Raw genomic sequence first — 12355 nt, forward strand, 5'->3', positions numbered from 1 at the left:
CCGGTTGTATGAGCGGATGGTGACAGCGTGTCACTGCAGCCCCGTGTCCCTTGGCAGCCCTTGGGAAGTGTATGGGACACAGAGCATGCCCACTGTCTGCATTTTCCGTAAATCCCGTGCATTTCCCTGTCTCCTTGGGATGTTCCCTGTGGCACAGTGAGGTTACAGGGCTATGGGCAGAGAAGAAACCTGAAAGGCTTTCCTGGAGAAATGTCCTGGTCTTTCCAGCACCACTGGAGGCTATTTCCTCTTGTCCAAGCCCTTTCCCTTGGTAGTAAAGACAGAGAAAATGGAGCTAAGTTAATCTTTCTGTAACTTGTTGTTTGGAACTTCTTCAGCACACTAACTCAATGTTGTATTAATGCTGTCTTTGCAATCCTGGATTGAAACTTCACAGGGATTTCTAGATGAATGACAGAAGTAAGATGATGACATAATCTATTAAAATCAACTATGCCTGAAAGTACTCCAGTTCTTTCTGAGGGAGATTGACATAATTGTGTATACCCCCATGATGTGAAGACTGCGGCATGAATTCCATGGTTAGAGATGAACAGCTCCTCATGTTTTGAGGGTGCTGGAGGATGTTTAGATTTGTAAGAACTTTATTCTTTTTTATACTCTAAGGACTTGCAGAAATCTGCTGGGATTATAGTCTGACAACATTCTGATTTCTCTTAATGGTGTTTTAAAGATCTGCAAAAGTTATGGCAAAATGCTTCTATTTCTAACCTTACCTTCTAGTTTTTCTATTTGGAGTGAGTTGTGGTAGATCACAGTTTGAATGTGCAGTATGTGAAAGAATTAACTTCTTTTTCTCTCACATGGTTCACTAAAGAGATTCCTGTTATAGCTGATCCAGCAGTTCTGTAGAGCATTTCAAAATGACTGCATGGGACATAAAACTGTCTATAAATTAAGAAGCAATATTTCTGTATTGACAGAGGCCCTTATGTTTTCCAAGTAATTCCTAAAAAATGGTAAGTCCTGGTTTGTGAAGATTTTAGAAGGATTTTCTGGAATTTAGATGGAGTCATGGGGTGAGATGCCCATCCATGCACTCTAAATGCATTTATCAAGCCCAAAAAAGAAAGCCATTGTAGAATGGAGTTCAAACAGCCCCACTGGAGGGCGGCGCTGGCTGCCAGAATCACTGTCAGTGCTTGTGAACCCCGAGGGTTTCTGCAGCCCGGGCTCTGCAAAGTCTGGGGCTGACGGATGCAGGCAGATGCCCCACATGCTTAGACCTCAGAGATAAGAATTGCTTTTCTTCCACTACAGGAGGAACTTCCCTGGGAGTCTTGTCTTTGTTCATGGCAATGTCCAAAAGATTGTTGGGAAATGTGGCTGTGTGAGTCACCACAGGCAGGCAGCTGGAGCAACCACAAAACCAAGAGGAACTTTATTTCAGTACTTTGCTAAGCTGTTCCTACATCATGAAATGATGTAGAAAAGGGAGATGTTCTTTCCTGTCATCACAATTGTTTTGGGATACTACTATTATAAATGACTACTCCAATTAAATTAATTAAATTTATTAAGTTATCAAAGTATAAATTTGGAATAAAACAGAAGCTAAAACTGACTCTAAGCTGGGTGATCAGAGTGGGGGAGATTTAAGATTTGGCCCTTTTGCACCAAAGTCCCCATGGGTTTCCAAAGAGCATTTCTCAGAGGGTCCCTTTTATACAGTTCTTTGTGCCCTGGAAGGGTTTCTTCTTTAGCATATTATCACGGTTTCTGGAACTGGTGGATAATTCCTGGAATGCTGTGAGGTAAAAGGCTTTCTGGGGAAAACTTCTGATGATGCTTATCAATATACCTCCTGCTGGAATCTGGTCAAAGGAAAAATCTCTTGGAATATACACTGGAATATATGTCTCTGGAGACAGTGTCTCCCTGATGTTTGAATTTCTATCACTTTATTTGTGGTTGCTGGTGATGATTACCAAAATGCCTCCTGTCAGAGGAGAGAAATCCCCTGGTATGACATTTCTGGGGACAGCTGCCTTCCTGTTTGAATCTCTATCATTTTGTCTGATCACTGCCTTTTTGGCCACTGGTTTTAGTACACATAATGCTGTGGGGTTTTTTATTTTATTTCCTTAACCACCAGTTTTTTAATAGTGAATATTACACCATCCTTCTCTCCACAGTTTTATCTTAATGGCTGATACCACAGCCCATCTCTTCTTTTGCAAGATAGAAAAACATTACCCTCAAAAACCACAAGGATGTCCAAAAGTAACCAAAAGAACATAAAACTGTATTTAAAACAAAACAAAACAAACAAACAAACAAAAAAAAGCAGGTGTTTTGCATTGAACAGTAAATAAAACAAAAGTGTTTGTAAGGTTTCCATAGACTAGAGAACTTGGAACTATTTACATCCTGGAGACCCAGTTAAGGCACTTGGTCACTGAAAGTTCTGAATCATTCTCTATGTGAGGTCAGGCCGGCTCTTGGTCCCCTCACTTGGCTTTGTTCAGCAGCAAACTCTGGAACAAAAGGAGCAAGAGAGAAAACATTTGGCTGCATTCATCCAACAGGCACACCTGGCAGAACACAATCAATGACTGGAGTGACTTTACTACAAGAGGACCTGCAAGACTTTTTGACTTTCAGCAGCTGCCTCTTTCTGCAGAGGATTTTTACAGCCTGCCAGCCACTCAGCTAGCCCCATCGTGTTTATTTTCTTTTGCAAGTTTGCCAGCAGATCATGGCAATGCATCCCTTTGCCCAGAGGGGCCCACAAAACTTGGTGTTTTATGGAAAATGACACTGCCAAGACCCCATGGGAGGCAGGTTACAGCTTTTCAGTATTCCCCACTGCTTGTACCACAGGACAACACAACATTTGTAATGATTAAGGTGTACAATCAAAAATGGATCAGCAGCTCTAGGAATTCCTTCTGGCCCATACTGATCAAAGGCTCAGCAAGGAGTCAAAATTCAAGTGCTGTTCAGCTGTAGCCAAGCTACTCAGCAAGTGCTTCCCTGAGAGGGCAGCTCTGCCCATCCCTCCCTCTCTCTTTGCTCCCAAAAGAAGTGCTCATGAGGAAGCAGAGGCCAGGGTGGCTGCAGGGCCAGCCCTGGCTGCTGTCCTCAGAAACTACAGGCAGGGCTGCAAAACAAACACTTACTGTCCTAACTTCAGGTGTTCTTGTCTTGGCTTCATGTGGCACAGAAGGCACTGGAAAAGGATTCTTCTCATGCCCTGCAGATTCCTGAAAAACCACCGAGAGAAAGCTGCTCAGAGAGAGATGCCTAAAGCAATTGCAAAGCCAGGCTTTCCTAAATTCCCAGAGAAAACGTCCATTTCTCCCAGGCATAGTCTATGCACTGGGCTCTCCCCCTCTTGCCTTCTTTCCCAGCAATCCCTCCAGTAACTGAAATGCAACCTTGGCTTCTCACCTGGCAGCTCACAATGCTTTGCACCATTCAACTTTTCCCAAGCACAGAGAAATTCAGCAGCAGATTTTCTTGCTCAATAGCTGGGAGTGCAGTGAGGGCTGGAAGCAGGAAAATGATCAGGAAAAAGCAAGCAGTTAGAAGGCAGCTAATGCACTGTGCACAGTCTGGCCTAAGACAGAACACTGACACATGCTCCCTCACCCCCAAATATCATAGACCCCATACCCCGAGCCATCATTAAACTGCCAAATTTTTTATAAACAGCCAGTAAAATCTAATTTTTAACCCATAAATGCAATAATTTTCTCTACATGATATAAAACCGAAGGCCCAGTTTGCAGTCCTTTTCTTTTTATAAACACACTCCTTTTTATACACACACTCCTTTTCGTTGCAGTTGCCTACAGTCAGAAATGGTGACTTATCTGAGAGGATGTTTCTGCAGTGCATCACACAGCACGCCTGGGTTGCAGGAATACTCCAACCAGCTCTCCTGGATACCAATGGTGATGGCCTGGGTTTGCTCCTCGGGGTCTTCCTCCACTTTCCTGTGCTTGGCAAAGAATCCATCCTGCTTCCTGGCAGGGTTATCCACGGCAGGCAGCTCCAGGTTGTCAGTCGCAGCTCTGGGTCTCTTTTGGGTCATTGTGGTCAAATTCGGTGCACATTGTGCAGCAGTCATGGCTGGCAGTGGTGACAGCAACACATTTGCCCTCTCCATTTGGAATGAGTCTTCTGAGGCTCTGGACAAGAAAAGCAAATTCATGACTCTGATGTACATAGAATATAGGCATTTCTTAAAAGCTTGGCTACATCCTGCCATTCATGGTGTTGTGTCAACAAGGCAACACTTTCAAAGACGAGAGACTTCAAATAAGAGGCAGTTTGAATTGGCAGAGACTTTCACATTCAATAACAGAGTGGCCTAGCACATCTCTGATCATCTGAAATCAGGAGATCCATGGAATTCTGGCAACAAGAAGCAGCACCAAGTAGCTCTCAACCTTGTTTCACCACTGCTCATTTGCACCATTTGCAGTCAGCTTTGCAAAGTTTCCAAGAACACACCAAGCAGAAAATCCCAGCTCATGGATTGCAGCATCAGAAGAGCAGGAAATGAAGTTAAACGCAGTGAGAAGGCTCAGGTGTAAGGCTGCACTTCTTGCCTGACTCTGCTGTGCATGGCACAGTCCTCTCACCTCTTTCAGCAGCCACTTTTCCCGTGCTTTGGTCCCTTCTCACTGCACACGTGCTGCCCAGCTGCTCTGCCTTGGCTCAGCTGATGCTGCACCAAGGACCATTTGACACAGAGCACAGCACCATCCCTGACCTGCTCCAGAGCCCTCTCTGCCCAAAACTACCTCCCACCCTTGCCACTCCAAAGGCCAGCACATGACTAAGACAGCTGCTCATTTTCCCTGAGGAAAAGGGAGGAAGGAATTCCAGAATCAAAGCTCTTCCATTCCTAATGCCATTGGAACAGCCCTTCTCACAGCCAATCATCAGCCCTGACACCTCTGTGCTTTCAGAGAATGTCAGAAGGGAAAGGCTCCTTACCCTGACCCACCTATACCTTCAGAGCTGCTTTCTGCACTGGGTGCTGCTGTGGGAATTCTTAAAATCACAGAGTTTTGGGAAAGGTACAAAAAGCAAACCTCAGAGACAATAAAACTACAATGAGAGCTAAGCAATGGCCCTAAGATTTATCAACAGAAAAATTATAGAAGAAGTAGAAAACTAAGACAAATCAAACAATGCTCTGTATATTAACACTTGTCCCTAAGCTACAGAGAAGTATATCTAACAAGATATTAAGAAGTTCTAAGCTTAATTATAGAGCTCTGTGCATTGTCCTTTAAAGCTTACAAACAAGTATTATACACAAAAGAAGCAAACATATTTTTAACAAAAAATACATGTACTTATAGCAGCTAGATAGAACAACTTTCAAGATGCTTTTCCTTTGCGTGATGAGTCAAAAAAACTTTTAAAGTAAGTTGTAACATTAAGTTCTTTGTCTACTACCAAAAATGTAAACTACTAACATTTTCTCATTGTCATAAATATGCAACAAGAGTAATGCTAAAAAATAAATAATTTAAGACATGCTCCACATCAATCCCATCCCATTCATCATTTCTACATAAAGCCCCAACCAACAGCAGCTTCCAGCATGCAAAGGCCAACCTGCAGCAGCTGAAGTTGCAGAAGGCACACCATGTTAGAAGCAAACTCTGGAGTGTCTGGACAGGAGATCCAGTTCTTCATGCTACCCTTCTGAAGAGAGACTTAGATTTGCACATCTTTCTTACATCCCATCACTGCATACTCACTTCAGTTGATTGGAGCCTTTGTTGGCTGAAAGCCAAAATTATTTGGTTGGGAATGTTTTGTCTCATTCCTTTTTCTTCCTGGGAGTGTCCCCTTTGTCTTCCTTCTAGTAGGAAGAATAAAAAAAGGAAAAAAATTGACTCAGGTCATAAAAGATTACCTAAAGTACAGACCACTACAGCTCACTTTGATAGATTCTGGCTGAAAACATTAAAAATAACACACTGGAACTCCCTTGAGAGGAGAAGCATCATGGCTCCACTGCCAACCTATGAAGGGGAAACTCCACTTGGGTTTTTCAAGCACCACCTTGCTCATTGTCCAAATCCACCTGCCCTGGCCCCTCTCACCTTCTTCTTTCCAGGGGACTCCTCTGGACTCCTCATGGCTTTCCTCTTCAAGTCTGCCTTCCTCAAAGGCAAGAACAACTTCTTCTCCCCAGGAGGCAAGGGCACTTTCTCCCTGTGCCATTCCCCAGGCCTGTGGTCACTGGGGATGAGGGCATCACATTCCTGAGCATGTCTCAGGAGCCTGGCATCCAAAAAGCCTTTGGCTTTGGCCTGCTGGGAGCCCTTGTCCTTTCTCTCCTCAGAGAGCTTGTGAAGTGCCGGCTGCAGGGCTTTTTTGGTGGTGGATTTTGGCTCCTCTGTTTTCTTGACTCGGGGCTGGTGCTTGCAAGACTGGTCTCTGACCTCCAAAGGATCAGGCTCACTCTCCAGTTTCAGGACTTTTTTCCATTTGTCATGCACCAGGGGCTTGCTGGGCCTTTTGATACCCACAGTCTTTCTGGGCAAGGCCTCCTTGGTGTGCACAAGAGGCTTCAGAGAGCTGTGTGTGCTCGTAATGTGAGACTCCTGATTAGCCTGAGTCACTCGGCCAGAGGTCTTGTGAAAATGCTTGGTGGTTTGGCCAGAGGTCTTGTGAGTGTCCTCGGCCACTTGGCCACAGCACTTGGGAGGAGGGTCCCTTGCCTTGGAGTGGTGCTGGCAGGAAGTGCTGCTGATGCCCTGCTCATGCTTTGCACCCTCCTCACATCCATTCCTATGGGCAATTTCCCTGAGACCCTCTCTTGGCATCAATCCTTGCTTTCTCTGGGTCACCAGGTTGTCAAGGCGCCACTTTTTAGCAGTTGATGGCTCAGGCTGCCAACAAAAGAGAAAAGAAGGATTCAAGACTGGTGCCTTTTGTGACTCTTTCTGTCCTAGCACAGCTCAACAGAGCCCGGGAACTCTTGCCCAGAGGTCATCAAGCCTGGCCTTTGGCCTGTCAAGAAATGACTCTAAACTAACCAGCAACAAACTTGCTCCTTGAGCACCACGCATGGATATGTGAGGAATACAAAACCATAAACCAGTCAGTGGCAAATACCTAAGCCTTCATTGCAGTGAGAGGGGTCTTACACATCAGTATTTCCAGGGTAAATCTGGCAGAATTTGGTAACAGAGTACAACATCTGCTTCCTTCCTAAGACATGACACTGCAGTGGGCAAGGGGCTGTGGGAGCAGCCTCTCCATGGTCCCTGAATTCACCTCACACACTGGCAGGTCCAGCACCCTTGGAAGGTTGTCCTCCTCACTGTCACTGCAGCTGATCTCTCTGTCACACACTGAGGAGCTGTGGCACTCCCTGGTGCTCCCTGACTCCGAGCTGCTGGGCTGTGCTGCTGCCACCCTCTTGTGCTGGGACTGGAGAGCTCTGCAAGGCCACCAGGAGACAAAATTAGGAAGCAGCAGAGGGGAAGATTACTTACATATTCCACTGACATGGAAGCATTCAAACCTAAAACTGAACCCTGTGTTTGGGCACTGAGAGCAGACGGGAGAAGGCCAGAGGAATACATTGCCTTACTCAAAATACAAAGTACCAGAATGAAAAAATGCTTGCAAATTATCAAACCTCCAACTCACACCCATTCAGACAAACATAAACAGCTCCCAAAGCTTATAGAAATTTTATCTTTATCCCACTCTGCAACTAACAATATTATTAGCATATAAAGTGAGGTTCCTAAAAAGTCCATGGTAAATACTATATTTCTTTGTGTTTCTTTTGAAATAAAAGAACTCCAACACATTTTTGAAAACCTCTACTTGGGCAATTGAAGAAAGCTTTACAACAAAGGAACTTGAAAATGTAATCAGTAGATCTACACAGTTTAGGTAGCTGTAGCATTACTTGTCCTGCCAGGCACCAAAACCATAGCTAGGAATGATCCGATTCAGCTGGTATCCCTTGGCATTTATGTCAGCCTCAGCATTATCAGTAGGTTGACGAGTACCAAGTGGGACAAGATGTTAAGCACCACAGAGCTTAAAGGAAGACAAAAACTTCAGTCTGGTACACAAAGACTTAAGAGGTTTTTTCTTCACTTTTGTTATGTTTTGCTTTTTATCACAGCCAGTGTAGTCATGACATGGTTTAGTGCACTTGGCATTGCTGGATTAACAATAGGACTTGATGACCTTCAAGTCCTTTTCACACCTTAACAATTTAGTGAGTCCATCAAAGAATAACATTTTTGCTGTTGGTGAAAATTCCCTGCAATCAAGTTTGCTGAGAAAAATTTACTGATAACCCAAACTGATGTGCATTCCAGGTTCTTGTAAGCAACTGCCCAGCAGAGATGAGAACAGAGCCTGGTTACTTACAATGCTCGTGGCTGAGAACTGGGCAATGTTTCTGAAGCTGTGCCAGCCTGCTCTGGAAAGCAGAAATGAAAACATTGCATTTATATGCCTCCCTCAGAGCGTATATTACCCTGTGGTCTCTCAGCACCAGATTAGAGAGTCACTTTCTTCTAGGGAGGGCTTTGCCACCAAGATTGTTCATCACTCCAGATGGGAATTCCCTAACTCAATACTGCTTGTCCTCTGCTGAACTGCTACATTGAGCTGAAGGTAATGAATGGTCAGAGTTTCCTAAGCCATTCCTAAATCCATCCCTGTTCAGCAAAGCAGAGGAAATCACCCTGCTTCATCAGTAGGAACACTTGATGGTCTCTGCTACAGAGAACACACAAAATTACCTGACAGCACACAAAGAACTGTGTTTAGTTTGCACGTCTACTTACTCTGCTTCTGTGCTGCAGATCCATCAGGCTGGGATTCCTAGAATAAAAGGACAAAGGAGCTTAACGTGGAGTTAAACAGCACATCTACTGACATCAAAACTGTGTTAATGGCACCTTATGGGCATGTGCATTTTTGAACAAATCTTCTGAAAACACTCTAAGAGTTGCCAAAGAGCTGAGCTGGATTTCTGCTCAGCAGAAAGGTCTCTTGTCATTTCTCAGAAGGCCTGGCATAAATGGGCTGGGTCACCTTTGTTGCCAATGGAAGTTTGGAAGTCTCTGCTCTTGGAGGCGTCTGGAGATGGGACAGGAGAGCTGGCAGTGAGCTGCTCATTTCCTGGCAAGAGAGGGAGAGAAGCAGCTCTCAAAATGGATTTTGCCCCCACCCAGTTTGTTAATGTATGTGAAACATTAGCAAACACAGAGATCTTCTATTTAAGAGCACTTACCCTGAAAATTTCTTCAATTGATGGCACATCAGAGGGCTTCTTCATCTGAAACAAGAACGAGGGAAACAGCAGGAGTTTGTTTGGGTTTGTTACTAATTGGCAGGAACTCAGCAAACCTTTGCTTACCAACAGCTTCATAAATGTATTGCAGATGTGTAAGAGTAAGAATGAAAAAGGCTGATCTAAAGGAGAGTTAAAAACAGAGACCAGGCATGGACAGAGCTGAACACAGCAATGTCAACTCCTCTTACTCTTCCTGCTCTGAGATGTGTGTCTTCCCTTTGCAATCTGGCAATCAGGGGGCACTGCTTCCATCTCTAAACTACTGCTCCTCCTCCTACTGCTCTTTATTACTATTACTAATTTTTGAAATTATTATAATTGTTTTAGTTATTATTATTATCATTATCATCATCATCATAACTACCATATCCTTATTATCTGGAATGTTTAAATAAAGTATGTTTTTGTAATCTGCTCCCTTTATGAAACTGCACTTTCCCTAAGCTGCTGTTGAAGCAGTTGATCCTTGCTAGCAAAGGCACAGGCTGCATGTAAGACTTGTGCATAAAGCCTCAGTAGTTTAAAAAAACACTAAAGCAGTTAGAAATAATAATTGCCAATTCTTCTAAGACAGTTCACAAGAGACAAGAATATTTGTCATTTAGACATATAAAATCAGAGTCTTTCTTTTACTGAAGTTAACAAAAAAACAAACCAAAACCACCTGGGTATAATGCAGCCCCACACAAGGTAAAGCTTCTGCTTGGTTTCTAACTCTCAACACTGTTTATGGTCAGGGAACTCAGGCAGGTCTCCAGGCAGGCTCCTTCTGCCAAGACTGGACTTCTGCTCAGCAGAAAGATCTCTTGTCATTTATTGGAAGCCCTGTAAAAACTGGGCTGGGTTACCTTTGCCTGCACAGGAAATTTGGAAGTCTCTGTTCTCTCAGGTGACTGAAGGGAGGGCAGAAGAGGGGGCAGGGGGCTGCACATTTCCTGCAAAGAGAGGGAGAGAAGCAGCTCTCAGGACACAGAGGGAGTTTCACCCTTCCCAGAGTCAGAGGGATCCACCTCCCCATGGATCTGTACAGGCTTTCCCATGGAGATCTGCTACTGAAGAGTACCCACCTTCAATATTCCTTCAATGGACTGCACAGCAGTGTGCACCATGGGCTGGAACAAGAAAGAGGGAAGCACTGTCAGTTTGTTTGGGGATTTTCCTCATTGATAGCAAACAAGCATGCACTCAGTCAACATTTCCTGACCAGCAGCTCTAAAAATGTCGTGCAAGTTCATCCATCATGAAATGCTAGTAAGGAATAACAGTTTTGTCTGAAGGGCACTGAGGAACAGAGACCAGGCACAGCAAGAGCTGAAACCACCAGTCACCTCCTGCATGATCAAGGTCTGGCTTCCCTGGCAGTCAGGAAACACCCTTTCCATTGCTGACTTTTTATTCATCTTATTAAGAATGTATGTTTCTGTCGTGTTCTCCGTTTATTGAATATCACTTCCTGTAGTTGCTAATGTAGCAGCTAAGCTCTGCCTTCAAAGGCTTAGGCTGCCTCTGCATGTGAAAGAGTTGAGCAAAAAGTTCCATTAGTTAAGAAAAACAGTTAGAAAATATAGTTTTCAATTCCAGAGAAATTCCCAATTCAGTTCTAGAGAAGGAGTAATATTTGTCATTCACCCAAATAATACCAGACTCATTTTTCTGAAATAAACAACAAAACAAAAAAACCCCAACCAAACAAACCCCAAAACCAAATGACTTTGATTGAAATGCAACCCTTGTAAGGTGCAGTTGGTGCTTGGCTTCCAGTTCAGAACACTCTTCCTACTCAGGTAACTTGGGCTGGCTCTAGGCTGGCTCCTCCTGCCAAGATTGAGCTTTTGCTTGGCAAAGCACTTGACCATCATCACTTGGCTGCCTGCAAAGGCATCCCACTACTTCTTACACACAGCACTTGAACACAGAAAAGGGTTCAGCCTTACAGGCACAGGAGCTTTTCTGAAGGACTAAAGCAGAGACCACAAACTTCACACTAAGGCCAGCTCATGGACCAGCTCTGCAAGCTTGCTTTGATTCTGGTGAGCATTTCTGGCACAAGGAAAGCAGCCACACATGGAGCACGTGCAAGATAGAGCAGACTACTCGTATGTTTTCAGCCAGCTTCAAGGGAGAAATCTTCCTGTTTCCTGAGAATAGCAGTGACTTTAAGTTGTCCTCAAATTCTGCTTCTCACCTCCAGACTTTGTAAACTGCAGAGGAACACAGCTTGACTTGCCCTTTTTATTGTTTGGTTGGGATTGTTTTGACTCTCCTTTTTCAACACACTCCACGGAAGATGCCCCATTCCTGTTCCTTTCTGCACACTGACACTCCCTAATTCTTGGCCCTGCCATGAAGCCTCTGACACATCCCAGTCTGTCAGTGCAGGCAATACCAGGCTCCCCGCTGGGGCTGAGGGGCTCCTAAAGACATGAACAAGGAGGTTGGCTTTACAAACAGCTTTGTTCATGTGCTGGGAGAAGAGGTGAAACCTGGCACTGGAGCACAAGAGATACATCTGAGCTTCATTGTTGCACAATTTTCAAGGCTTCTCACAGCTCCTTTGGAAAAATGCCTTCAAGAGACTGGAGTGATGTAGGAAGCGAAGGTTCTGCTTTGGGCAAGAGGAGAAAGAGCTGTTCAGGGTCTCTGTGACGGCAAAGTGAGTCCCTGCATGGTTATCCCCTGTGGATTAAGTCACTCTGCACTGCATTCTGCTTGTCTGTTCCAGATGGAAGCCTCAAGGTTTCAGTGCTGCCAGGAAAAGAAGCCATCAAGAAGGAATTCCCAGCTGCAGGTGACATGTGCCTTAGACACTGAATGAGCCAAACTCCTGGCCTGGAGGAAATGGCTTTCCTAAGGGATGTCCAGGGATGTGCCAGGAAAAATCCTATTTAGCGTATGGCTGTTCAGTATAACTGAGGCCAAAGACTTTAATTCCAGTGGTTTTCATAGCAGGAAGAGGGAAGAACAGCAGAGTTTCTTCTGCTCTAGACCTCTTCACTGTCAGGTTCCCTGCAGGGCACGAGTCTCCCC

At 44.6% G+C, this 12355-nt stretch overlaps 1 long non-coding RNA gene across 1 annotated transcript; it reads right to left on the bottom strand.

Moving 5' to 3' along the window:
• Nucleotides 1-2245: 2245 nt before the first annotated feature.
• Nucleotides 2246-4119, bottom strand: LOC135284849 (uncharacterized). Its single transcript, XR_010349969.1, has 3 exons — nucleotides 3415-4119; nucleotides 3144-3227; nucleotides 2246-2498 (listed from the first exon to the last, which is right to left on the bottom strand). It is a non-coding gene; the product is annotated as an uncharacterized LOC135284849 (long non-coding RNA).
• Nucleotides 4120-12355: the final 8236 nt, after the last annotated feature.

This window comes from Passer domesticus, chromosome 21 (assembly GCF_036417665.1).
Source record: "Passer domesticus isolate bPasDom1 chromosome 21, bPasDom1.hap1, whole genome shotgun sequence".
Taxonomy (NCBI): Eukaryota; Metazoa; Chordata; class Aves; order Passeriformes; family Passeridae; genus Passer; species Passer domesticus.